Source organism: Sapajus apella, unplaced genomic scaffold (assembly GCF_009761245.1).
Source record: "Sapajus apella isolate SASKATOON/1434 unplaced genomic scaffold, GSC_monkey_1.0 scaffold18, whole genome shotgun sequence".
In the NCBI taxonomy this organism is placed as follows: Eukaryota; Metazoa; Chordata; class Mammalia; order Primates; family Cebidae; genus Sapajus; species Sapajus apella.
Genome location: NW_022436958.1, coordinates 6,163,585 through 6,191,440, shown reverse-complemented (window position 1 = coordinate 6,191,440; position 27,856 = coordinate 6,163,585). Strand labels below are relative to the sequence as shown.

Sequence of the window (27,856 nt, the reverse complement as noted above, 5' to 3'; positions counted from 1 at the left end):
GCAAAGGGTTTAAGGTGAGAAACATACACTTAATCTACTTAGTCCATTTCCTAATTTCATGTTTATAAGATAATGTCCTACAATCTGAAAAGTATTATACCCTCCCCAAGTATTACTTTTATAGAAAAGCACTAGAAAAAATAGTATTTGAGTTTACTAGGGGTGAAACACTGATAGACTGTTAAAGCACAAGATCTCAGCTGTGTTCATTTAGTTAAAGCCAATCAATAGTTTCCAAATCATCACTGTTTTCTACCCTTCCCCAGCATCGTTCAGTATCACTACACTTGGATAGAGATGTGAGCATTTGGAGGAGGTATTTGACAACTTCACCCTGACCCCTATCTTGCACATAAGAGAATTTGCATTTCCATTGCCATAGTGCTAGGATTTTTTTAGGTCACTGAGATACACTCTGCTGATTTCATGGCCCTGATCTCTGATTGTTTAGGCACAGGTACTGACGTCTTACATAAATGGAACAAGAAATGGTTATTTCTATTCAGGCTTTCTAAATCAGACCTAGAGATAGGAATTGGGGTAATTAAGGTGTAATGTTCCCAGTAGAGAAGTATATGAGGCAATAAATAGTGGTTGAGGTTGGTTAAACGCCAAAATGAAGCAGTGATGTTTGATAACTACTAAAGCTATTTATGGTAAATATACTCCTAAACCATGAACATTAGTCCCATTAGATGACAGAATTTAAAAAGCAGTAAGAAACCATAAAAAGTAAAACATGCAATTTGCTTTTTTTTGTCCAACATATGAAAGTGCTGAGTTGTCTGTTTTTCCCATTGAGAATATATTTAGCATGTAATTTAGGTGAAAAGGTAACACAGTATAAACAAAAATATTTATTGCAGTAAAGTCTATTAAATACAAAATAGATTGCCTGGGCTGAAATGTTCATAGTTGGGGAAGAGGCGTATGGGAGAAGTAGGAAGGAAAATACACAAAAGAAAGATCTACATTTCTCACAGGTTAATTTTCATTAAATTAAACAACAGCTGATTATAATAATCTCGTGCATGTAGCCTACTGAATGAGCCCTAAGTCTTTGGTAAGGACAAAAATAACAATTTGTGAATTTTATTCTATCAGTGTTGTCTGATATTTATGGAAAAATGTTTAAGGAGGGTTTCATTTGTGGCTTTTCATTTGTGTTTTTTTTTTCTACTGTACTACTTCCCTGTCCAGAATAAAACTTAAATGTCTTTGTTTTATGTCCAACCACCCCCAGAGGCTGGCCCACCCTCCCTAATAGACTTCTCTCTCTTCCTATTCTGCTGCGTTCTTTCTAAATTTTAATGATAAAAAGTCTCATCCATAAGTAGTGATGGGTGTGTTTTGTGACTCAACATATAACTAGAACAGAATTATTTTCTCTGGCATCTTTAGAACCTAGAGAAATTTTTGTTTGCCCTTTACACTGTACACTGTATCCTTTTTTCTAGTCCTATTACATGTACCAGAGGAAAGAGAGTTGATTTTTACAGTGTTTGCAACAAAAATAGCAAGTCCAAATGATGTTTTCTTGTTGGAGATAAAACCACAAAACCTATTTGTCTTTATTGAGAACACTTTTTTTTTTTTTTTTTTTTTTTGAGACAGAGTCTTTCTTGCTCTGTCACCCAGGTGGGAGTACAGTGGCACAATCTCAGCTCACTGCAACCTCCACCTCCTGGGATCAAATGATTCTTGTTCCTTGGCCTCCCAAATAGCTGAAATTACAGGCGCACGCCACCACACCTGGCTAATTTTTGTATTTTTAGTAGAAACGGGGTTTTCACCATGTTGGCCAGGCTGGTCTTGAACTTCTGACCTCAGGTGATCTGCCCACTTCTACCTCCCAGAGTTCTGGGATTACTGGCATGAGCCACTGCATCTAACCTATTGTGAATACTTCTAAAAAACAGAAAATATTCTACCAGAATAGACACTCATATACAAATTTTTAGTAAAGCTTTGGGGTATTAGGAGCCAACATTTCCAGCAAACCACAGGTGGATATTGAAATGTGAGATGAGCAGATTCAGTGCTTCAGGGACATGTGGATGACAATGTGAGTAATATGTCACTAAGGTCTACAATTGGAAAATGGTAACGAAATTTCATAGGTTATGAGGTACTGGTACAAACATGAAAAGTTCTTGAAGGCCCCTAATATATTAAGCCATCTTATATAATAAAGTGAAGAAGCTAGAAGAATGTTTTGTTTTGTTTTTGTTTTTGGAGTGTTTTTGAGATGGAGTTTTGCTCTTGTTGCTCAGGCTGGAGTGCAGTGGCATGATCTCGGCTCACTGCAACCTCTGCCTCCCAGGTTCAGGCGATTCTCCTGCCTCAGCCACCCGTGGTGTATGCACCACCACACCTGGCTAATTTTGTATTTTTAATAGAGACAGGATTTCTCCATGTTGGTCAGGCTGGTCTGGAACTCCCGACCTCAAGTGACCTGCCCACCTCAGCCTCCCAAAATATTGGGATTACAGGTATGAGCCACTGCGCCTGGCCTAGAATAATGTTTGTAGATGGGTTATGTGTAAGGCTCAAATGCCTATATGGATTATTTAAACAATCATGTTTCAATTGTAACTCCAAGAGCTCCTGTACATTCTGTTAATTTTAATTCTTCCCATTACATTTTTCTTTTTCCTTTATCATCTCTTCTCCGCAAATAGTCTTCTGAACTTTGTAAACAATGTGTTGGGCTCTTCAATATGTCATTAGATTATCCCGTTATCCTCAAATTACCAAATTGTTCAGATCTCTGTTTAAGTGTTCCCACCTTGGAGGGATGTTTTCTAACCTTTATCTAAAGTGTCCCCTGTCTGTTCTTCTCTATACCAGATCTCAATTTCTTTATTTCATATTGCTTATAGCTATCTATGTATATTTCTGTTTATTAATTCTCCTCTGTTTGCCTCTAGACTCTTAGCTCCGTAATGGAAGAAAACCATTCTGTCTTGTCCACTGTTATATCCCTATCATTTAGAATGGTTATGGACATATGCAAGCGGCATAATGTGTATTTGGTGAGGCAAAGACTGAATGAATGATGTTTTCTCTCACACAATGAGCTTTCCTCTATGGCTCACTAACTCTAACGACAAGATTTGAGTTACTTGTAAAATTCACTGATGTGAAACATGGTCTTACTTAAATGAGATTATGTAAAATGTTCCAAATTTTCAGAAGCTGAGCTTAAAAATTGATACGATAACGTTTTGCTTAAGTGGTTTCAGAGAAAAAAAAATGGCCACAATATCTCAAATTTGAATTAGAGTGAGGGGCTGCATACTAATTCAGTTCTATTTAATCGAATCCATTTGGATTCGAAATATTAAATAAGGTACAGTCTATGGCATATGAAAAGATAAGTAGGACAGAGTTTACTCCTTGTAGGAGCTTCTAGTCTACTGAGGGAATCCAACAATTACTTATATAGAACAATACAATGCAAGCCAAATTTGACTATGTGTCATGGTAAACATGTATGTAGAGAAATGTGGTCATTTGGTTTGGGGTATAAGGAAACGTAACCAATGAGATGGGCCTTGTGGCGTATGAAATGCATGGAGGAAGGAAAAATATAGCATATATAAAGATGGAAGAGTCAGAGGGGCTCAGGGGGTAATACACAGCATAATTTGTCTAGAATTTATCACATTTTAGGGAGCTATTTAGAAATAAGACTAGCAGTGGGGATGGGACAACCTATGGGGGAGCCTTAAATTCTCAGTACTCTGAGGTTCCTCTGCAGATTTAAATCTTGTACTCTATCCACTCTAAGCAATACCTACTATTATAGTTTTGATTTTGTTTTGAATTTTCCTTGAAGGAGAAGGACAAATTAAACATTTGTATTAAAATGCATTTTAAATTGCCATCCTCCAATATGTCATATATTTTGTGAAAATAATTTTGTAGTGTAATAATGACTTAGATTTCAATGTGTTCTCCTATGTTGAAAGACGTATTTTCCCTTATGAAAACCATTCATGATGGGTTAGAATGGAGAGTATCTAGGGCTCAAATGATTAGCTTAAATTATAATCTAGGATTTCTTTCCTGAACTCTTGGCGATTCTTCAATGATTAGCTTAAATGTTGTTTCCTTGGGTTTCCCTTTGCTGACCCACTTACTGTCCAACAGAGCTCCCAGTTATGTATACTGTTGTCTCTTGTCTCCTAGGATACTTGCAGCATTTGTAATTGCACTTACAAATTCTGACTTATTCACTTAACTCTAAGTATCAAGAAACTGGACGCTCTAGATCAGTTCAGATATCCAGCAGCTCACATAAGATGTGTTGCTAAAGTAAGTCAGTAATTATTTTTCCAATTAATTAATGGCCAAAGGGCTTTTTGTAAAAATTCTAGAAATAGTAGTTATTATAATTATGAAAATTACATGTATGAATCCAAATGTCTTTTACGCATGAAAAAAAATCTTAGAATGAGGATCTGCAATCCTACATGTTCAATGTTCCAGCTTGAACAGGTGAAGTAAATATTGTGCTTACAAAGCTTTAGTTTTCTATTACATATCTATAGATCTATATCTATAATCTTTATATGTATCCATATACATAATATTTGTTTATCCATTAAAATAAAAATGATAGAAGAGATCTCCTTTTTAATGTTGGAGTCTGGGAGTTGTATTTTATAGCAGTGAACATTTGAATTAATTTCTGCTCTTGTCTTTTATTCCAAATTACTGTCTACAAGAAATAGCTATGTGTCTTCCGGAACGCTGAGCCAAACAAAATGAACAAGTTTTAAAGTAAAATAGCTAAATTGCTATAGCAATATTGAATTTAACTATCTTCTATATTATTTTGGCCCCGTTTAGCTAAATAAATATCAGGGTCATGTTTGAAAATAATTCCATATATTAGTTTCCTGGCTCTGTGCTTTCTGAGACTGCAACCAACATAACACTTTTTGCCCTGCTTCCCATCGAGAGAAACAAAGTGTCCTATTTATTTTGGTTTGTCTTTTTCCTGCAGATGAGAGCACTTTTTCTTTTGCCTTATGACGGATCTAAGCAACTATCTAGGCAGTTGGATTTAAGATTTAAGTAAGCTCTAAATTTGATTCCTTTTGTGTATTCATTAACTTCATGCAGACAAAGCAGATGGTCACTTGTATAATTACTTATGTGTTTATAAAGAAAATCAATTAGCACTACCCCTATGGAGTTCTTACCTTTTTCCTCTTTAAATTCTCATCAACAAATGTATTGATAGAGTCAGCTTTTGGCACTGCAAATTTCCATACTTGTGTGTAAGCCAGGGATCGTCACACATGTTAAAGAAGCTTGAAAAGAATCAAGAAAAGCCCAGTGGAGACCTTTAGAGAGAGAGAAAGGAAGAAATGAGAAATGTAGAGAAAAATCGTGAGGGATTAGAGCAGTACCCTGAGACCATACTTGGACATCTGCCATTACATGTGAGGGGGAGGAATTTTTCTGCGTTTCCCTAAAAGGCTTAAAGTAAGGGGTTATTGGGTGGACCACACATGACATATTAAGTAAGATACAAAAGTAATGTAAACAGTCCACTGAGACTCTGAGGATAATCTGAGATGCATTCAGATAATCATTATTTGTAGAAATTGCTCACTCATCGGGTTGTCTAGAGTCATGGATAAGGAAAGCAGGTACCTTGTAGGTTTTCTCCTTAGCTTTTCATGCACTTCATTCTGGACCTAAACCAACCTGACCCTAGAGTTTGAACAAAGGGCTCACCAGGCTCTTTCAAATGTGCCATATCTCTGGGGATTGGAGGAAAATGTTAATAGGCGTTTTAAATTTTGGTTTCCAAACTCATTATTTCATTTTAGACTTACATACTCAAGTAGACACTTTTGAGGGTTTTTTTAAAAACTTATCATAATTATAATTTAGGATTTTCATAAAACTAGTTCTCCAAAAGACATTTTGACTATTTTTAGTTGTCTGATTTTTCAATATTTTCTGCAAATATTCTTAAATGAAGGAAAGGAATACTCACATAAAATAATATTTCTGATTTTTCTACAGGTCCAGTATTTAAGTACCATAAGGGAGGCAATGAGAAGTTTATCACAAGTGGTGGTTCCTTTCAATGCAAGGATGTAAAGAACACAGATATTGATTTTCATAATTCTATTATGATTGAACTTGTTTGCAGTATGTTTGTGATATACTCATGACTTTAACAAGCACTTTTATTTTCATAATTTAAAAGTCCTATAGGCAAAAATGTTACTAAGAATGTGTAACTTATATTTATGTGCTTTAAAAATATTTCCAGATTTCTAAATCCTGCAAAAGAAATGATATTAAGCTAAATGGTGTATTTGCACTTCTAAACTCCTCAAGTTGAATTTTAACAAACCCAAACTTCTCATTTTTCCTTATCATTGTCTTAAAATCAAGTATTTTCTTCCCAGTGTTATTATTTTTTATAATCAATCAGTATCGATTTTTTAAAAATACCTGAAACAAAAAAGCACTCTGTTAAGTAAACATAATTAAACTTGTTTATTCCTTTCTTTGGTTTATGCACATGCTAACATAGACTACACATTTGAATCTGTTTTGAATCATACTACATATATTCTGCAGCTGAATGTTTTCACTCAACCATATGTTTGAATATTCCCCTGTGTTTCTAAATCTAAAGATCAAATGCGCATTTTTCAGAACTATATGGTGTGGAATTCCAAAGTATAAATGCACCTTTAATTATGTCCGTGTTAGTTTTTTTCTCCATTTTAAGCAGATTGTAGTGAATACACTACAGACGTATATGACACACACCTTTGATTGTGTATTTTTGTACTCCACATTCCTAAATGCAAAATTACCAGGTTATAGAGATTCCACACTTAAAATTTGCTAAGTCTTACCAAATAGCTCTCTAAATATTGCCTCAGTTTATAATTCCAGCAAACGTCCTACATGAATGCCCTTTCCCCACCCCCTCACCAACAGTGTACCTGTTAGAAAGGAGTCTTCCTGCTTGAACTCTTTGAACTCACACTCCCAGACTTTACTGGGCATGCTCTCTTCAATTGTTCATATCCTCATTCATGGTCTTATTCTTAGAAGCTGAACTTAACTTTTCCTCCCAATCTTACATTTTTCTGCCTTTTGTCCACCCGTTACGTGTTTGCTGACATTTTCTTCACATTACATTTCTCAGGGCCATAACTTTTTACTAATATTGCTCTTCTTCCTGGTGATATTTTCTTGTCACATATTTATTTGTTTGGTAGACTCACACACGCTGGAGAAAAAAATATTTGATATGGATGAGGTAAAATGTTGGGATGTATCCTAATTTCCTATATAGAAATTTAGTTGGGAAAGGAGTTTATGGCAAGATGGCTACCTCAAGGCAAGAGGTGAAGAATTTTTATGGTAGAACTCCCAATATATATTGGTTGTGTTGGGTGAAGGTGGGACTTTTACTACACATAAACTACTTGCTCAATAGATTTTTGGCCGGTTGATAAAAATTAGAAAGAAATAATTGAGCTAAATGAACCATTTTAAATATTCTCTTTGAGGTAAGTTACTAAGAGAAATAAAATAACCAATCATTTTGTCTTGGCATAGAGGTGTCTTTTAATGACAAAAGTGAATTGTAGGAGATGTGATGCCTTGATACTTCACCCTAATCACTTATTCAGAACGGTAATTGTACTCTTTGGAACAAAAATAGAAGAACATTTATTGTATAACGGCACCCGTCAAAATAATGTTTTCCCATTGTTTTCAGTAACTTTTATGGCTTACACACAAGCTAGAAAGTAAGATTGTATGTCTCGATTAGAATTATTAAGGTTTCAACTGATAATATACTTGTTACAGCATTAAGATTTATTTTGTTAATTGGAACTGGTGAGATGTGCCACATTTATTATAAATTTGTAGGCAATTGCCATAAATATGTATTTTATATTCACATGACTATATATGAGATCTATATGTGTGTATTTGTATGTACATATTACCCACACATACACACAGAAAGATTAATTAAATAATTATGTAATTCATTGGGAAAAAATTAACAGGACACTGATAAGCATAAGCATTCTAATCAAGTAACTAATTTGAAAGCTTAGTGTCCAAACTAAAAAGCAGAGTACCTACTCCTCTGACAGCATATAAGTTTATGACTTTAGTTCTTCTGATTTCCTCAGTCACAAAGCTTAGTGACAGACCTAGCATTGGTGGCCACATATTAGGAATGCTTCCTGACTTTTACTCTGTAATTTATCCACAACAAGAAGAATCCAACAATCCTCTAGGTGTGTATTTTCATCTTTGTACTCATAAAGAATAAGGAAAAGTTGCCATTACTTATGCTAGATGGAAAGTAGAATGGGTTTTAGACCATCTTAAATGGAATCAGTGCTTCAATAAATGGCTGTTGCCTGTCCATCTGCCTTTCTTTAAATACTTGCTGTAAATTGAATAGATATGCAGAGAGCCTCCTTCATAGCAAGGAGTGAAATCTTTTAAAGACAATTAAGCAGTCATGAGAATTGTGAGGCACTGTAAGTGAAAGAAGGAAGAAAGCCTATAGCAGAAGGGCTACCACTGACATAGGGAAAAACCGTAATACCTCAAGGAGAATGCTGTATTGGCAGATAATTTCATGTTGATGTAATCTGATACCATATAGTTCATATAGTATTTGCCACTCTTATTGCCATTATCTTTTGTGTTAACTCTAAATATGTCCTTATGTGATATATATCAAGCTTTCTTGATACCTTTATAAAAGTTGGAATAAAACTGTATTAGGCTGAGGGATATAAGAAATATTTAAGTGTAGTGTAAAAAAAAGAAAAAACTCCAGACAAATATGAAGTGTGCTTTTATTTTTTAATCTGTGTGCTAGCAGTCAAGTTAATGCATTGCATATCATAACATATGGAAAGTACCAGGTTTTCTGTGAAATGCTTTGTTGACCATCAGTCTTTTCTGGATTGATTGTTCATGCACTTAGTACTAATATTGGTCAGAAAAAAAATATATCTATTTTAGTAATCAACTTTCTTTCTGGATTTCTTGAATATAGTGGCTTCTTACATTTAGTAAAAATAATCTTTTATCAACTAACACTTAAAATGCAGTTAAAATTGACCAGTGTTTTGAGATATTTAGAAACTATTGATTTAAACAAATTATTTCCATCCAAAGTATTTCTACATTTTAGTAGAAGGGGAATCAGTCAGTTAAATTCAACATTTTATTTTTAAACAGGTACTTTTCAGGCCTGATAATTTATGCTTCTAAGTTTTTAATAAAGGCAATAAATCTTTTTTTATTTGTCCATTGTAAATACACTCATCTTTTAAGTATGCAGTTTTCATTGCCCAATAGTGACTCAACTTAGACCATAAGCTTCCCTTTCATTGATGTCAGTGTCACATTATTTGCCTTAGAAATGAAGAATGTTATGAGACCTCCAACAATAGCAATGTTTTCTACAAAGTACAATTTTTACATGCACTACGAATAGCAATGTCATAAGCTTTAGACTGGTAGCAAGCGTAAGTAAACAATTCAAATTTCTATTCTGTATCTTCGTGACAAAATATTTTACAAATGGATAAAAAAACCTATATGCTAAATATTTAGGATGTTTGAAACTCATGTACATAGTAGAACAAGTTTCACTCTTTTTTTAAAGAAAGATGTTCAGAAAATAACTTTTTATGGCGATTGCTGAAACTGCAAGGTAGGCTAAGTAAAGATCAATTCAATTCGTTACGTGCAAATCAATACTTGTGAGGGGAATCGGGGTGCTTCAGCAAATCCGGAGATCCTTAGAAAATGTAAGAAACAACAGAATAAAATGGTCACTCGTGATAGTAGAATACTGCCACAGTGGAAGTCTTGGATTTTGACTACTACGTTAATAATAATAGACGGCAATATACACATACTTATGCATAGGCCTTAGATTATTCAGAGTAGAAAAACTACTGGAACACAGAACCCCAGCATTTCAGTAGCTTGGCATTAAAAAATGTTTATTTATTTATTGTCCAGTCACAATCGAGGGCTGGCCCTGGAGGCCTCAGAGTTCTAGGAGCTTCTATTGGATCTACCTTTCCCTGTTGCCTTCGCATTGTCCTTGTTTCTCTGCAGCAGACCAGGGAAGAAGCAAAGCAGATCATCCCCCAGGATGTATTTAAGGACCTGTTTTAGGGCTGTTATGCATCATGTCCAGCCACAATCCATAAACCAGAACTCATTCACATGGCCACACCTACCAATAGGAAAAGCTGGGAGATGCAGTGGAGCTTTCTGCCCAGAAAGATGTAGGAAATAGTTTGTGAACATCTAAGCGGTCTCTGTTACAGATCTTTATTATCTGAGTTTATTTCTGTCGTTGTATCTTTAAAAAAAAAAAAACACAAAATATCCCAAAGTGGTTATTTTACTTCAAGGAATTAAAGAAAGTTAAACATACAAACAAAATTATCTATAAACAAACCTATAAACCACCACAGATCTTCTGAATGAGCTTTTTCTCTGTTGAAAAACCCAGGATTCTTTTTTTCTCATTCAAGTGTGTGGACTGCTACTTTCTATAGTAGAATTTTGATTTCATATTATGTGACCTCACATGGGCACAGCAAAGAACGTTTGTTTAAACGGTGGCATTCCTAAAGCTCAAACCTCTATGTACATATGTGTTGGCTGTACCATGCACAGCTCTGGGAGCCCATTTGCATACACTACCATGTAAATAGCACCCTAAAGTTATGGGCCCTGCATGGCCTCCACAACTGTGTGACCCAAGTACAACAATTTGCATGATTAAGATTTACACCAAAAGAATCCAATTCCTTACAAAGCTTAATATTTGAAGTACTGCAGAGAGTGAAAGGACCCTCTGCCTTCATGTAAAACACTTGGTTTTGAATCCCTGCTGTGCCAAGTATTTACTGTGATATTGGCCATGTTAGTTAACTTACAAAAGCTTGACTTTTTCCACCAGAAAAGTAAATATATACAAGACGGCATACCTGCAATGCCTACAAATGCGTGGACATTTATAATTCCATTCCAAATCCAATTTCCTCAGCAAGGCAGAAAAAAAAAAAACTAAAAGACAAGTTTGCAGATGCTGCCTACATTTGTAAGATGAATGCAGAGGAGCGTTTACATGAATTTGGCTAGAACATCAGGGATTCTTAATAGAAACTGACAACCATGGTATACAGACAAAAAGATACTACATCAAACTAATCAGTCTTTCACTTCAATGCCCAACACATTTTTAGTGCCTGTGATGTGCCAGGCAATTTTAGAGTACTTTTACACATGTTCTATTTTTGTTTACTTAGAAAATTGTATGTACAGAGATTACTACTGCTGTTTATTCTTCTCTTACCCCAAACTTAGTTTTATTTGCTGTGGGGAAATAGTGTTGATTACCAAGCTGCAGACTAATGTGTGAGCATGATCCCTCTGACAAGAAGCGCTCAGTAGACTGTTAGCTGCCAGTGTCTACCACTTTTCCTGGTGGCGTACCATCGGTCCCGTACTATGTACAATAAAGAAAACGTAATGTTTTCTTTATACTTGCAGAAGTCAACGTCGTGGTCCAAATGCTGGTACTGGAATGAGCCAGGATCCAGAAGTCCTTTCACTCTTCTATTTGTCCTTACTTGGACATTCGTGACCACATGCTATACTTAATTGTGGCTGTCTTGTAGAAACTGCCCCCACAACCCTGGAAAAGGGTAAGAAATTCAGTGAGTGTCTTAACATGCCAACTCTTGTTGGCAGTGGCCTAAGAGACAGGGAGACACAGGACAAAGTAGGATAGAAGTCATTTAGTCCTTTCATTGGTCTCTCCTTTCATTTATATTAATTAGGGCTCTGGTTTACACCTTGTTTGCTTAAGAATTAATTTGTGAAATTCAATCATTTTATCGATACCCCATATAGTGGCCTTCTGTTTTATCCATATTTCACTTTGGATATTTTCAAAGCAGAGGCGTATTCTATTAACATTCACATAATGAATGTCAACATGTGTTCCATACTTTTAATTTCCTGTCCTCAAGAGTGTGGACTTTGTTGCCAAAGAGACAGAGGCTCAAATCCCAGGCTTAACATTTACTGACAATGTGGCCTTGGGCAAGTTACAGAACTTCTTGGAAAACCTGTTAATTCTTTTGCAAAATGAAAACAATTAGATCGTATTTGCAGAGTTGTTTAAAAGGTAGAGAGAATGTATACCAAGCAAAGTATGTATTACTCATGACTGACTAGATATATTATATATTACTTAGGTCAAAAATTATAATATATTATATATTACTTAGGTCAAAAATTATATTAATATTTGCAAAATAAATAATAAGAAACTTGTTCCATATGTTGACCAAATATTAAGCAAATAAATGCAGAACTCAGTTGATCACCAATTGCATATATAACCTAATTCCTATATAACAATGTATATAAAGTAAAAGAGAAACTTCAACTATAAGTGCTAATTTAGAAAGAAAATTTACAATCCGAACTGATGAAAACAAATAAAATGTGTCATCATAATATTTGCAATTGGTATGAGAAGCTTCCTTGAAACTCAAGCATGGTGACGATGAAGGAGGTGAATTTTTTTAAATGAGAAAATTGAGATTCAAATTTTCACCTACTTTTATGAACTGTGATAGGAATAGAAGTGATTTAAAATTGGAAATCTAAAAGACAATCCTGAAGCACTGTGGGAATGGTACAATACTGGGACTGTTCTATTCCTGCTTACTCCTACACAGTCACTTCCTTTTTTTGTTGTTTTTTTCCTTGGGTAATATTGTAATGTAGAAAATGCATATTTGAATTTACAGAATGTCAGTTATCATGAAAACTAAAATGCGTAGTTTTATATGCATATTTTCAAAAAGGAAGTTACATTTAAAAAGAACTCTTTAGTTTGCTCTTACTTTTTATATGTCAATGCATATAGAGAAGGAGAAAGGAAAAGGCTGCCTATAGAAAACTGGGCTCCATGCAGCTACTCTCAGGTATTTTTATATTTAGCACAGGTATGAATATTAGTATGTGTCTGTATGCCCAAGAAAGAAGTAAAATGGGTCAAGGCTAAGAGGTTTTTTATCTTTTCTAACTTTCCTTTTTTTGTTAACTGTTACATTTTCATGTTAATTGAGTGCTTCTGTATCAGGATGGCCCTTGATGCATTTTGATAATTTACCGTAAAGAAGAAAACAGTCATAAAGAGAAAAGAATAGAATTGATGAATCTCTCTAGAACTTTTCGATTTTGTAATCTCCAAAAAAATTTGCTTTTTTAAAAAAGTACTCTGTCAAAGCTGAGTTTATGTTACATAAAATAGTTGAAAGTACCAGCAGGTCTATATTTGTAATGTGTCTTAGTACTGATAGATGTTTTATCATTCTCATATCTTTTTCAGATGCCTACTGTGTGCTCATCTCGCTGCTATGCAGGAGGAGCATGCAAAAATCAGCTCAGCCTCTGAAATAGATCACTGTACTGATTTATATCGGTAGATTGGTTGCCTAAACAAGCAAGAGCTAGCCAGTTGACTTTGAGACTATACTGCATAGGCCAACTCACATTTGGTATGTGACTAATCATATCACCTAATTCCCTAATATGTGATTCGGAATTAGAAATTCCGAGTAGAAATTCACCCATGGATAGGAGAATCTAATTCCTTTTTTCCTTTAATGTACAAATAAAGCAAGGGGTTGCTGTTTCTTATAGTAAGAGCAAAAAAAGGAATTACTCATTTGTCAAGTTCTAGACAATGGACCCAGGTAAAAATTTATGGTAAGAATTATGTCTAAAGTTTAATATAATGCCAGATATATATTATTGAAGATTGAAAATATAGTACATATTTGAGATTGTATTTTAAGGCTAGTAGTGAAGTAGTTAATTCACAAATTGTCCAAGCTATGGAAAAGTCTAATTATTAATTTATTCAAAATATGTCTTACTTATCTATTGTATACCAGGCCCTTTTGGTCTAAATTATGTCTAAATTCTTTCTTTTCTACATGGCTGGAGGGTAAAATATGACCCTAGGAAATTACTCACTTTGTTCATTTGAATGTCAATATTGTTGAGGATTTGAAAGAATGAAAAAGCTAATTATTTGAATAAAACGATCTCAGCTGCTGGACAACTGTGCACCTGTATGGCATTTCTTACCTTTGGAGAAAGACTCAAAGTCATTGAGCTGTCGAAAAATGGACTGACAGCTGATTTTTACAGTAAAGGAAAAATAAAGTTGATCAATGAAACAGTTAATAATTTTTTGATGATATCATCCTAAAAATACTGATGGTATATACTTTCCCTTTCGTTTATTTGATGTCTACTAACTGTTCAACTGACATCCAAAATATAAACACTGTTTTTTCTCTTCTAAATCCTTTAGACCTATCCTACTATCCTAAAAAAGATGGAATGTTTTATTGCTGCTTTCTATGTAAAATAAAATGTCACCTAGAGGTTCAACTTGTCATTTAGTTATAAAAGATAAACCAATGATGATCCAGTCATTGTTATAATAAAATAAGGGATCTAAGGAATTGACTTTAATAATGGTGGACTTGAAAATGCAGTAATTATTCTATGCACTAAGAGTCTGAACACAGCACAGCCATTATAACAATGGAAAGTTTATATGGGTTGCGTTTCAGAATATGATGCATCTGGATATTGAAAAACCTTTTTTCCATCAGTTTTATTCTGTGTAGCTAAGGACATTTCAGTTACACCCAGTTAACCCAGATTAGTGTGCATCAGGGAGCATTCAAGGTATAGTTTTTGACAGATTAGGTTGAAATAATAAAAAAGTATTATCACTAGGTTAGTGTTTCACAAATTGGGATACATGAAATGATGTCCCTGGAGATACTAACAATGATTGATAATGAAATTAGTTGATATAAATGTATCAATTTACTGTATATCAAATCTCTCTTGAAGCATCATAATTCATAGAGAAATCAATGAGAAATCCTGGAATAAAGGTATTTTTCAATTTGGTTAATGAATCTCAACTGATAAAAACAATAAAAGGCACAACTCCTTTCTTCCTGTGTCTGTGAAAAGGAAAAAGAAATTAGATTCTTCTGTCCCTGGATAAATTTCCACTTGAGAAATTACAAATCATGGTGAGTTTAGATAGAATTCAGGTAGTTAGACCAACACATTTCAACATTTTTAACCAGGCAATACGTTTTTACAGCTATAGATTGAGAAAGGCTTTTTGAACTTAGTATATATCGCTAAGGCAAGTCTTGCCAGGATTGCTGAAGAAACATTGTCCAATTTTTATTGCTGTGAGTAACACTTAAATCAAAAAAGTCATAATTCAGAACTACCTGGGACAACAGAGATCAAATGGTATACAGTTGTAAATACAAAATTATTGAGTGCATTAATGTTTAAAGAAGATAAAACTTCTGAGTTTGCTTCTGTTTATTCCAGCCATTCTGCCTGAAACATTCAGAAAAGAAATAGTTTTCAACTTTCTGTCCTAATTAGCTCAGCCCTCACCAATGAACACAAACATTTTAGAGGTCATTATTATTCCTACCTACATTTTTACAGCACACTGACCTATGTGCTATTTAAATTCTGGGGTTTTAATTTCATCATGATTATTGCAGTTTTCCAAATGCCACTGGATGTAGATTACTGCCAAGTAAGGCTTATTATCAGCGGGCCAGGGTTATAATGTACCACAGACAGTAGCATTCAGTTAAGGCCAAAGTAGTTTATTTCATATGGCTAGCTTACAGCACACATTATGCAGGAGGAACTGCCTATTGACAAAATTACAGAAAAAAAAATGCGTAAGTACAAAATCCTCTGTGGCATTTGCCTTGAAGTTGCATCCCAAATTTAACACGTAATTAATTTTACCATAATAAAAATAATCATCTTTTCCCCTGCAACAAGGCACAGTGTAATTGTGTAGACTACTTTTAATTCCGATTGATAATCCTAAGTTTAAGACATGTGTAGTATGCTTATTTTAAATTTTAAAACTGTGTTGGGAAGTTCTGAGAAATATATAGTATGAAATCCTTATAATTCCTTTGCAAAAGTAACCTTTTGGATTTTATGTTCTCTTAAGCACTAAATTTCATGTTGTGTCTCTTCTACTTCCCAGTGAACTGTGTTACTGAAAATTAAAACACTTAAAACACAAGCCAGTACAACAAAAGTTCATCCTAGTAATTCTAAAGCTCTTCAATTCTTAGAGTTTAGCCTTTGTCAATAGCCAAAATATTTGTTTGAAAAATAACTTTTTTGGGTTTCAAAGCAAATGAAAACGTAAAACAAAAAAGGCTTGCTTATTGTTGATTTCCTCTGCATAGCTAGAGTTTGTTTCCTTGTTCATAAATATGGTTTTCAAAATGCCTCAGCCAAAAGTATTGCCCTTTTTTAAAACGCTTGTCATGTATACAGTTTCTACCTAACTGCTTTCTTTTACACCTCTTTTCTACATTTTCTAATGAAAAGTCATCTTGGTTACATAAATTTGTTGTACTGGAGCGAGCATAGAAAGTCACCACCAAGACAAAAAAGTATGCCAAATTGCAGGGTCTTTATTGCCAGCAGCCACCAAGGACTGGCGTCTCTCCAACCTGTGGCCCTGAAAGGAGGGTGTCAAGACCTTTTATGCCAGTAAAACACCTCAGGGGTGAGGATGAGGGGCAGGGGTGGGGGTGAGGGGCTTCAGACATTCCAAGGGCCAAGGAACTTTGGACATTCTGATTGTTACTTAAGTGGTTCACAAAAGTTAAAATAAGGGTTAGTTTACACATTGCCTGAGGAGGGTGGAAATTACAGACCTTAAGTTACTTATTACAAGTTGCAGGGGCCAAGATGGTGTGGGTTTGGACTGCTTGCCTGTCACATCAGGGTTACAAAAAGCAGTTTCAACAGAAAGCCGAGGTATGGTTGAGGTAGGCAGTTTTATGGGGCTTTTACCATGTCACAAATTCAGTGCCACATTTCACATGAGTAGTCAGCTATGGTTGTAGCTTGGAATGACCATGTGCTCCTTGGAGCTCTTGTATAATGATAACAGCTTCCTTGTCGCTGACAGGTCTCTACAACCTCCTCCCAAAGGCAAATTACAAATCTTGTTCTAAAACATGCAGCCTTAATTAAAAGTATGAGAATTCAACTGCAAAAATACATAATAAGCCCAGGAAGAAAATAAATCAAAAAATTAAAAAAGAATGCCACTGTTTCCAAGATATTAACAAATATGTTTTTCCAGGCTAAGGAAATACTTCAGTCTAAGTGATAACGGAATTGCTGAAACATTCAAGTTTTTAGAAATGTTTCACTAGACTCTACATAAATGATAGTGCCGGCGAGAATAGCCAAAGTGCTTGAGGTTGTTGATTGCTACTCCCTACAATCTTTGGACTTAAGTCTTAGCAGTTACACAACTAAAAATTGTATTACTTCTGTCCTATATGTCTTCACTGTCAATTAGCTAAAATGCAAGTCAATCCAATCTGAAAAGTAAAAAGAAAAGTAGATCTACCTCATTTGACTGCCAGGCTAAATAGTTCAGTCTTCCATTTCCTTTGAAACTCTGATTGGCATTTGAATAGACATGAATCACTCATAGACAAAGGGTATTTAATAAAAATGTTACTTGTGGACTTTTTTGTCTTGCTTTCAGACTAAACTGAACTAGTTATTTAAAAAAAAAAATCCTCAGTACAGTTTTTAGCATTTATTTTCTAGACTACATTTAAAACCATTTACTTTTCATTCCGTGGGATAAACCATACCTTTTCTTTTCCTATTTTGTTTTCATCTTTATCAAGAAGAATAAGTTTCCAAATGGTCGAGGCAGAATTAAAACTGATGAGGAAATTGAACTAAAAAAGAGATAAGGGATTATATGAGAGCTCAGAGTTGTTCTAAATGATTGTATGCTTCCTCTTTAGGATAAATTTACCTCCCAGAATGTGCAAATATTATTTCAGAATCCTTTTACTCTTTTAAAAATGATATCAAACAGATGTTTTAGAAGACTGGAAACATGATTTTTTTTTTTATTTTTCAAAAACAGAAAATATTATAAGCATAGTATTAGGCAAACATTTAAATTATTAAGTGGATAGCAGCAAGCATTAGAAAAATTAAGGCAATCATTAGAATCCGGATTGTGTTCACCAAACATATAAACAAGTTAAAAAGACATTCTAATCCAATCTCATTTTATTCCTTATGGTACTAATATACTCTGGAAAGGAAAGGCAATGTTGGGAAGACACATAATATCAATTATCTTCATATCCACAATTAATTTAATGGTTTATGATAGCCCAAAACAATGGAAAACAATGGAATTAGTTGGGGTTTATGACTTATTGAACAGTACATTTCTTAAAATGGTGCTGCCTAATTGATTGATGAAAATCTGCACATTCCTCCTGAACTATGTCTTAAAATGCTCCAATTTGGTCATTTTCAACACTTTAGCAATGACTTCAATAAAAATATGTTTTGACAAGCTTCCAGATAATACAAAGCAATGAGAAATAGTGAATATGATAAATGACAGAAGCAAAGTAAAATATAAAGTAACTAAACACTGATTCACAAAAGCACATGTTTCATGCTGTGGCTTCTATTTTTCCCTGACCCACAAGCCATTCCCTTATCCAACTGCTCTAATAAATGCAATGAGACATTCTCCAACACACAAACACGCTGCTCCCATCTTCCCCAGGAATTCTGTTTACTTTGTGTTTGGGTAGGGGCTATACTTACTGCCTTATTTTATTTTAAGCATTATAAAGTGGCCATCATTTCTTAGAATCTATTCTATTTTTTCTGTTTTTCAGGACCAGAACATTCTAAATACTGTTTCTAATGTCAGTGATCTGTCACACACACACACACACACACACACACACACACACACACACACACATCCACACATCACAGTATTTTCTGTAAGGTCCCAAGATAATATGCAGATGGCAGAAATTAATCTGGACCCAAGGACCACAGGATTTTTTTTTTTTTATTATTTTTTTTCCATAAGATAGTTTTAATTCCTGTTAATAGTATTACAATGATAGTCATTTTTATGCAATTATGGTAGCTCTTGATAAATATATTCTTTCCGATATGCTATGCTTTGCATATTATTTACATGAAACTCTACAGAAGATTTAGAGCTAAGAAAATTCAATTGGAAGATAATATGAAAAGCATAGCATGTTGGAAACTTTGCCATGCACTCAAAATTGGGATTCTCTTAGAAAGAAAAAATACAGGGTAATGTTTGTTGAGTGCACAACCAATAATGCCATGGCAGAGTAAAGACTGAAAATAACTGTGCTTGTAAGATAAATTCAGTATTAATTTAAAACTATACATAAAAGCAATTTTGTGTTTTGAGATTCTATAAGGATACGCCACTGTCATTGGAAAAAAAAAGTATAGCTGATGACAATGACTTCATTCTCTTTGAAGTGTTACTATCATTCAAGAACCTAATGAATGTTTTTTTTTTTGCATGTAAAATTCTATCTTTTCATTTACCTTAATGAATTGGAAATGATTACATCGCTAATAGTTACTTTAAGAATGTAGATTTTTTTTTCCCATTTATTTATTTTATTGCATTTTAGGTTTTGGGGTACATGTGAAGAACATGCAAAATTGTTGCATAGGAACACACGTGGCAGTGTGATTTGCTGCCTTCCTCCCCATCACCTACATCTGGCATCTCTCCCCCTGCTATCCCTCCCCAGCTTCCCACCCCCCACCGTCCCTCCCCTATTTCCCCCCAACTGACCCCAGTGTGTAGTGCTCCCCTCCCTGTGTCCATGTGCTCTCATTGTTCAACACCCGCCTATGAGTGAGAACATGCGGTGTTTGATCTTCTGTTCCTCTGTCAGTTTGCTGAGAATGATGGTTTCCAGGTTCAGCCATGTCCCCACAAAGGACCCAAACTCATCGTTTTTGATGGCTGCATAATATTGCATGGTGTATATGTGCCACATTTTCCCTATCCAGTCTATCGTCGATGGGCATTTGGGTTGGTTCCAGGTCCTTGCTAGTGTAAACAGTGCTGCAATGAACATTCGTGTACACGTAGGACCACAGGATTTAATGATTTATTTACTTATGTTATAATGTTAATATGCAATCGGGAGGAGCCATCTATGGCCTTCTCCAGCCTGGCTCACTGAGGTATATTTTGACCGAGGCTATTTAACATGGAAAAATTTTCAATTATTACGCATTTCATAATTATTCCCAGTAAAGTTCCCCTCTGCCATAATAAAAACCCACTTTTCATGATAAGCTATGGGGACAGTACCAACAGAGTTGGGGAAATGTGGCTGTGTCAGAAATTTGGTGCATGGAAGTCTTCAGGTGTGAATCATTTTTTTTCATGAGCTCTTGGTATATTGTGACTTAAAATTTATGTACATGAGTAAGGAAAATCCCATGATTGACCTAGACTTCATTTAAGGTCTTAGCAACAAGGCTACACCTCAGTCTTTTCTACTATTCAATATAAAATGATTAGATGAATACCAAAACTGACAAAAATGCTGTATCTCACTTAAGTGAAAGATGGAGAGGAAATATGTACAAATAAGAAGTACAGAATATCACTTGGTGGTTTTGCCTAATTGAAAAAGGTACAAGGGATAATAGATGGTTGTGATAAAACCAGCCCTGAAAGAAATGACATCCAAAAGAAATTTAACTGCAGCTCTGCCTACATTCAGTAAAAGGGCTTCCCTAAGAGCAGCCCCTCCCATATCAAGTGAAACTTACCTGTTTTAACTGTCAGTTTCTGTCATGTGATGTAAATAATAAAAAGCACTTAGAACAGTGCCCGACCCTCTAGTTGTTAGCTATTGCTACTTCTGTTTTTGTATAATCAATGTCATTTCTTGAGACCTATTGTACCAAATATCAGCAATTTTATGTAGTTCGACCTCATTTATTAATACTTTGTCTGAGTTTGTTAGCACTGTGCTTAGAAGCTCAAGTTTCTTGTTACATCTTTAGTCCTAATTCATACAGAATTATTAAAAATTTAGGGCTCCAGTTACATCAGGGACCAAACCCACTATATCATTGCTATATCATTGCACTCAAGGCATCACCATTTAAAACTGATGTCAACAACCTGAGCGTGCTTGGAAGTCTGCAATTCTTATGCTCTCGAGTGCAGACATCATGTAAATGAGCAATAGCTGAAAGAGACAAGGATATTTATAGCCTCAATAAGGAGAAACTTGAGATCAAAAAGTTGCTTTAAATAACTGAAGAGGGAATTTATTTTTTAAATGTTATTTTGAGACTAGAACCGAATCTAGCAGAAATTACTAGAAAATGAACATCACTTAAACATGAGTGCTCCAGATATGGACTAGCTGCCTCGTTAGGTGGCGCTTTCTATCACTGATGTGGAACAATCCAGGAGCTCACTCTAAGCTTCAGAGGAGCTAACAGGAAATCCCTGAGGCCACTCTACATTTGTGCTACAAGCCTGCAGCTATTACCTTATACGTGTTCTGACTTTTTTCTCTGTACAGCTCTTAAAAGAAAAGTTTATAATGTATAAACATTAGAACTATAAAAAAAATACATCATCAAAGCCTCTAGTCTAACATTTTTTTTCCCATTTATTTATTTTATTGCATTTTACATTTTGGGGTACATGTGAAGAACATGCAAAATTGTTGCATAGGAACACACGTGGCAGTGTGATTTGCTGCCTTCCTCCCCATCACCTACATCTGGCATTTCTCCCCTTGCTATCTCTCCCCAGCTTCCCACCCCCCACCCTCCCTCCCCTATTTCCCCCCAACTGACCCCAGTGTGTAGTGCTCCCCTCCCTGTGTCCATGTGTTCTCATTGTTCAACACCCGCCTATGAGTGAGAACATGCGGTGTTTGATCTTCTGCTCTTCTGTCAGTTTGCTGAGAATGATAGTTTCCAGGTTCATCCATGTCCCTACAAAGGACCCAAACTCATCGTTTCTGATGGCTGCATAATATTCCATGGTGTATATGTGCCACATTTTCCCTATCCAGTCTATCGTCGATGGGCATTTGGGTTGGTTCCAGGTCTTTGCTATTGTAAACAGTGCTGCAATGAACATTCGTGTACACGTGTCCTTATAGTAGAACGATTTGTAGTCTAACATTTTTATTTTAAGGATGAGACCAAAAGAGAATAAGCAACTTTCTTAAAATCACAAACAAATCAGCAACCGGGCAGGAACAGGAAATCAGATGTCTGCGCTCAGAGAGGGTACATTTCCCCTAAACCAGATTATCCCATCTTTTAATTGTAAGTAATAGCTTATGGATCCTGCTACTCCTGGATTGGGAATTTTAAAGTAGAATTTAAGCATTACATTTCTTTTACTCTTCCAGGCTTTGTTGTCACTCCAGGCTCTCACCTCAGATTCCAAATTTTTTGTCTCCCTATGAACTTATTATCCTGCTACTTTTCATTATCCCTTAAGTGATTCTTTACCTGCTGTGTGTCTCTGCAGCTGTGCCCCTGTCCTTACTTAGTTCTAAACCAGACTTACAAACAGCAGAATGTGCATGGTGTTCAGTCTTTGTGACTCATTTCCCAGCATTCCCCTGAGGCTGTGATAGTGGCTGAAACCACTATACTGGATGAACTCAGAAAGCTAGGCTTTCTCTGAGAGACTGCAGCATGGAAGTGAATCCAAACTAAATCTCTTTTCTGTTGCTTTTCTTCAGGAATTCAGAATTCAAAACAGCCCTGGGGTTTTGTCTGTCTTTGTTTTGAGCATTTCTCCACTTCAGGCACTTATGAACATGAATAAAGAAAAGGTCTGATGCCCATCAGCAGTAACGAGGCTTTTTTCATCCATGTCAAGGTTACATATAGTCCTCTGTGTGACCCAACATCCATGCCCAATTAGCAAACCCAGTTCGCGAGTGTAAATGCGTCCTTATAATTTTTAAAATATCTGTTGAGCTGTGTAGTGTCCATTGTATTGCAGAACATACAACAGAGGTATTACAATGAGTTAGGAATCTTTATTTTTGCTTTTTATTAGAAAAACATGATGCTTTGTAATAATTAGTGAATTCAACATTTTTGAATCTGAGTGATTACAAGAGATATGTCAAGGTCTTCAACGAGGTAGTTGAGGTAGTAGGATATGCATAGTTGTTTCTGTGAAGATTTACAAGTTTTATATTTAATAATATATTTATATTTTATATTTAATCATAACTGAATGCAGTTATGCCAACTTAAAATTTAATTGTTATTATTTTTGTCAAGTAAAATTTAATGTATAAAATATGGAACAGTTTTTACTTTATAAGATCGTAGAGGAAATATACTTAACTACATTTTTCTTAGGTAATGTTGAGTTTTACAAATTTAAGAATATACAAGTATTTTTCATATTTTAGACTTGATACCATCCTCCTCTCCATTATAACAATACCAGTAATTAGGAATTCGAAGTGATGAGTATGTTGAGATTAATAAAACTAATATTAAGAGGTCAAGTATTCATAGATGAAGAGAAAACATACATATAATTCTTCAAAAATGTCTTTTGATAAAATTGGGTCTCTGAACCATACCTTATTATTTGAGAAGCATCTTTTAAAATGTCAACGATTTACATGACTTTCTTATTCTTAAAATGGCTATGAAGTGCCTGGGCTTCTCTGTCTGATGACAAGTCACCTCAAGTAGTCCCTAAGCAGGAAAATAACAAATGTTGAAGGCTTGTATGTTCCTAAAGCAGGAAAGGGAGTACTAGCAAGAGATGGCCTGGGATGGTGTTCCTGGGGTGTATTAGTCTGTTTTTATGCTATTGATAAAGACATACCTGAGACAGGGAAGAGAAAGAGGTTTAAGTGGACTTACAGTTCCACATGGCTGGGAGGCCTCAGAATCATGGTAGGGGGCAAAAGGTACTTCTTACATGGTGGCAACAAGAGAAAATGAGGAAGAAGCAAAGTGGAACCCCTGATAAACCCATCAGATCTTATGAGACTTATTTACTATCAAAAGACCAGCCTCTATGATTCAATTTCCTCCCACTGGGTTCCTCCCACAACACATGGGAATTATGAGAGATACAATTAAAGTTGAGATTTCGGTGAGGACACAGCCAAATCATAACATGAAGAAACATTCTATTATCTGGGGGGAACTGATTTGGGCAAAGGTGAGATTGGTTTCTGGGTTTCTGAGTAAGGAGTGAAAGGAAACTTTAAAGACAAAATCTAGAAATAAAGTTGTCATTAAACTAGACCTTCCTGTGAATTACACAAAAGGAATGGGCAGAAACAAAACTCGTAAGCAGTGATGCTTATTTTGACTATATAAGGTAAAGAAAGTAACTTAAAAAGAAAGGCCGTGCTGTAACTGGTGTTACAGCGGTTCTCAAATCAAGGTACACATTAGAACTGTCTGTGAATACTTAAAAAATACAAATGAGTGTGCCTCACTACTCAGGAATAGTTAAATTAATTTCTCTGGATTATTAGGGCCTGGGCACCTGTATTTCTTTAAAGCCACACTGGTGATTTTGATAAGCATCCAAGTTTGAGAACTGCCTATGCTAGGAAAATTTCTTCAAACAGCTGGAGTATCGCCATAGTGTTTCTTATTACAGCATCTGTACCATCACTCGCAAGTGGGAGGAAGCCCTTAAGCGTGTCCTGTCATGCTGTAGAGAAGCTGTTTTCAACTTAGCATCAGCATCTTTGTGACTAATAGGTACTGGGACTTATTTCTTTGGAAAATAGATCAAACCAAAGAAAATTGTTGTAAAAAAGAAATGTAGAATATTTGTCCACTTGTTATTGGTTTGTGATATTAATTATGTCACTTAGAAAGATTAGTACAGTATACCCTACCCATTTTAAATTAGTAAATGATTAAAATAATATCTTTACTCATACATGATTATTTAATTTCATAGAAATATCAAATGTTGTCATTCCACCAATACACTACTTTTTTATAGTTTTATAACTTTACAAACGTGTTGTATTGTAAATAGAAATTTGATAAATTCAATTCAATAAAAATTATTGGAGAGCTACTATTTGCTGGATGCTGCTAGGCTTACGGTTACTATGAGACCATGATATATTAGCTATCTACAGTGTGGTGGCTAGCCATTATGAATATTAATGATTAATGTTATATGTTCACTTATGGTTTCTAAGCTTTCTGAGTGTAAAGTTTATTCAATCACATTTTGTTTGAACAATAGATATTCTGGGATCTATTTAGGAGTTAACAGCAAAACTTTATTCAAGACAATTCATAAAATAATAATTAATTACTTGCGTACTAAAAATGCAAATGATGCATAATACATTTGCAGTAAGAACTAAATACTACTCTCCAAAAGCATATATACTTCCAATTGAATGGTGGAGGTTCCAGAGAGCTTTACAGAGTACCATTGAACATGGATGTTGTCAGTTTAATAAGAAAAAAAAAAAAAGCATTTGTTGCAGAGGGAACAGAGCAAGCAAACTCATGTGTTCCCACAGCATATTTAGGGAATGATCATTAGACAACTATAGCTAGAGTACATGTGAATATGTGTAGAGCTAAAGCAAAAATGAAGGCTTATAAAGGAATTGGATATTAAACTGTTAATAGTTTATTCTAAAAGGCAGCATGAAATATATCCGATCATATTATACTCTTTATAAACATTTTTAAGAATTGTCAGTGTGTTGGAAGCATAACCGTGAAAACGGTTCATAGAACTAATTAGATAAGCAACAATTAAGTGGCAAAGAAACAGAAACGTTATAGGTAGGAGGCTCCTAGATTGGAGAGGGCAGATACGAGAGGTGTTTTGCATGTAGAATCAACAGGGCGTACTGGTCACCTGGGAAATGCATTGTAAATGAGGTGGAGATGACTCCAAGTTTCTGGCCTGGATGTGGGGTTATTATAAACTATAATTTTAATACAAACACACAATGAGGTTCATGTGATGCATCTGGATCAAACTGAAAATGACTCTTTGAAAATATGGATCTGGAACTCAGGTAAAGGTGCCTGTTGAACAGTAGCTTGTGGCCACTAGTAATGATAAACCAGATAACATGGTTTTCACAATAAAGATAATTATTATTATAGAACACAATGTTCTAAGGTGGATACCTACCTTAATTCAGTACCATATCTTTCTATAACTCCACTTTGCCTTTTGACTTTCTTTATTAGTGGGAAATCTTGAGTGTCCTCAAAGAGGCAACATCATCTCATTGACATGCCTAGGAATCATACCCCTACCTAAACCCATTTATAGAAGGAGAAGAAGCAATTATGACCAGTCAACATTATGCTGCATCAGTAGGGTTGGGATTAAGTCCACTTTTCTCACCATTTAGCTGCTTGGGTAAGTGCCAACACTGTAACCGATCTTTGCTTTGATAGCAAAGAGGAAGTGTGCGAGGGTTAGGGGACAGGCACGAATGGATTCCAGGAGGCAATGTATTTTACAAAAGGTACAGGCATGTAAGTAAAAGTAGATGTCTGCAATTAGGAACTGTCCATAGAGAAAATTAAGAGCAACAGGAAATTCAAGAGAAGAATTAAAGGGACTGACAACATTTAAAGATAGAGTTCTAGAATGGGGAAGTCAGGAAAATATTCATTTTCTTTGGTAATATAGTTTAAACAATTCTATAAATATTATCCTGTATTATATTTCAAAACAAAAAAAAATCCTTATTTACAATTGTCCTAAAAATTCAAATCCTAATTGTAGGAATTAAATTGAGTGACATCTTAGCAGCTGGATATATAGAGATACTAGTGATTCTCAATGGGCTGAGGACAGTGACAGAATCTCTTAGTGGGGTGGGGTCTGAAAGATTCTTATAGTCACTTAAGAAATATTTAGAAATGTTCATGAAGGATGAGGCATAGAAAAAAATTAAATTGGTGTAGCCATCAGAGGAGTGAACTTGGGCAAGTGGTGTTGTGGAAGCTAGGTCAAAAGATTTTCCTCAAGAAGGGAGAATGATAGATTCACGTGCTGAATAGTGTTAAAATGTAACAGACACATCATCAGTCAGCTAGCAACTGACAGAATGGGAAGAGAAGGGGATAGAATGATATCTTTGGTCTTCTGTCTGCCTCCTATGTCTCTATAGCCTGTGTCTTACCCATGTTTAGCTGAAAACAGAGATAGCCCAAGATGGTCCCTAAATTTTGAAACTGAACAGCCTCAATATTCTTCACAAAGGGAAACCCTAGGCAGTGTGGCTCAAAGCCCTGTATGTCTAAAGACAAGTCTAGTAAAAACACATAATACAAAAATGAGGGAGAGAGAGGGGCTCCTAAAGGTATATTTGGGGCCAAAAGTTAAACTACAAAGAATGATGATGGTTAATATTTGTTTGTACTAGCTCATGTTTGGGATAATAAGTTCCACAGGTAAGAAGGATGAAAACCAGATTTAAATACAAAGAAAGAGGAAGCAACAAGTATTGGTTCATCTCTCGAGCTTACAAATATGGAGAAAACTTCAGCATGGTTAGGAGACAAGCGACATAATTTAACAGAGATTAAGATATTGATGATATATAATTCAGAAGGAGGGAACAGAATTGATGGCAAAGATGGGATTGAGAGCATTGGTGGATAGGTTTGCATGGGATAGAGGGATTAACACATACATTCAAACAGGAGGAAAGAACAGCTGAAGCTACATATGTTTTCATAGCCAGGAAAAGGGGAAGTAGATGAGTTTGTTTTTACCTGTCGG

General features: G+C 35.2%; 1 protein-coding gene and 1 long non-coding RNA gene across 3 annotated transcripts in view; both read left to right on the top strand.

Moving 5' to 3' along the window:
- LRP1B (LDL receptor related protein 1B) overlaps positions 1–27,856 on the top strand; it is a 1,894,725-nt gene that overhangs the window by 74,175 nt on the left and 1,792,694 nt on the right. The gene's annotated exons all lie outside the window — the stretch shown is intronic.
- LOC116556874 lies at positions 7,977–16,378 on the top strand. The gene is made up of 2 exons (XR_004271210.1): positions 7,977–12,320; positions 12,354–16,378. It is a non-coding gene; the product is annotated as an uncharacterized LOC116556874 (long non-coding RNA).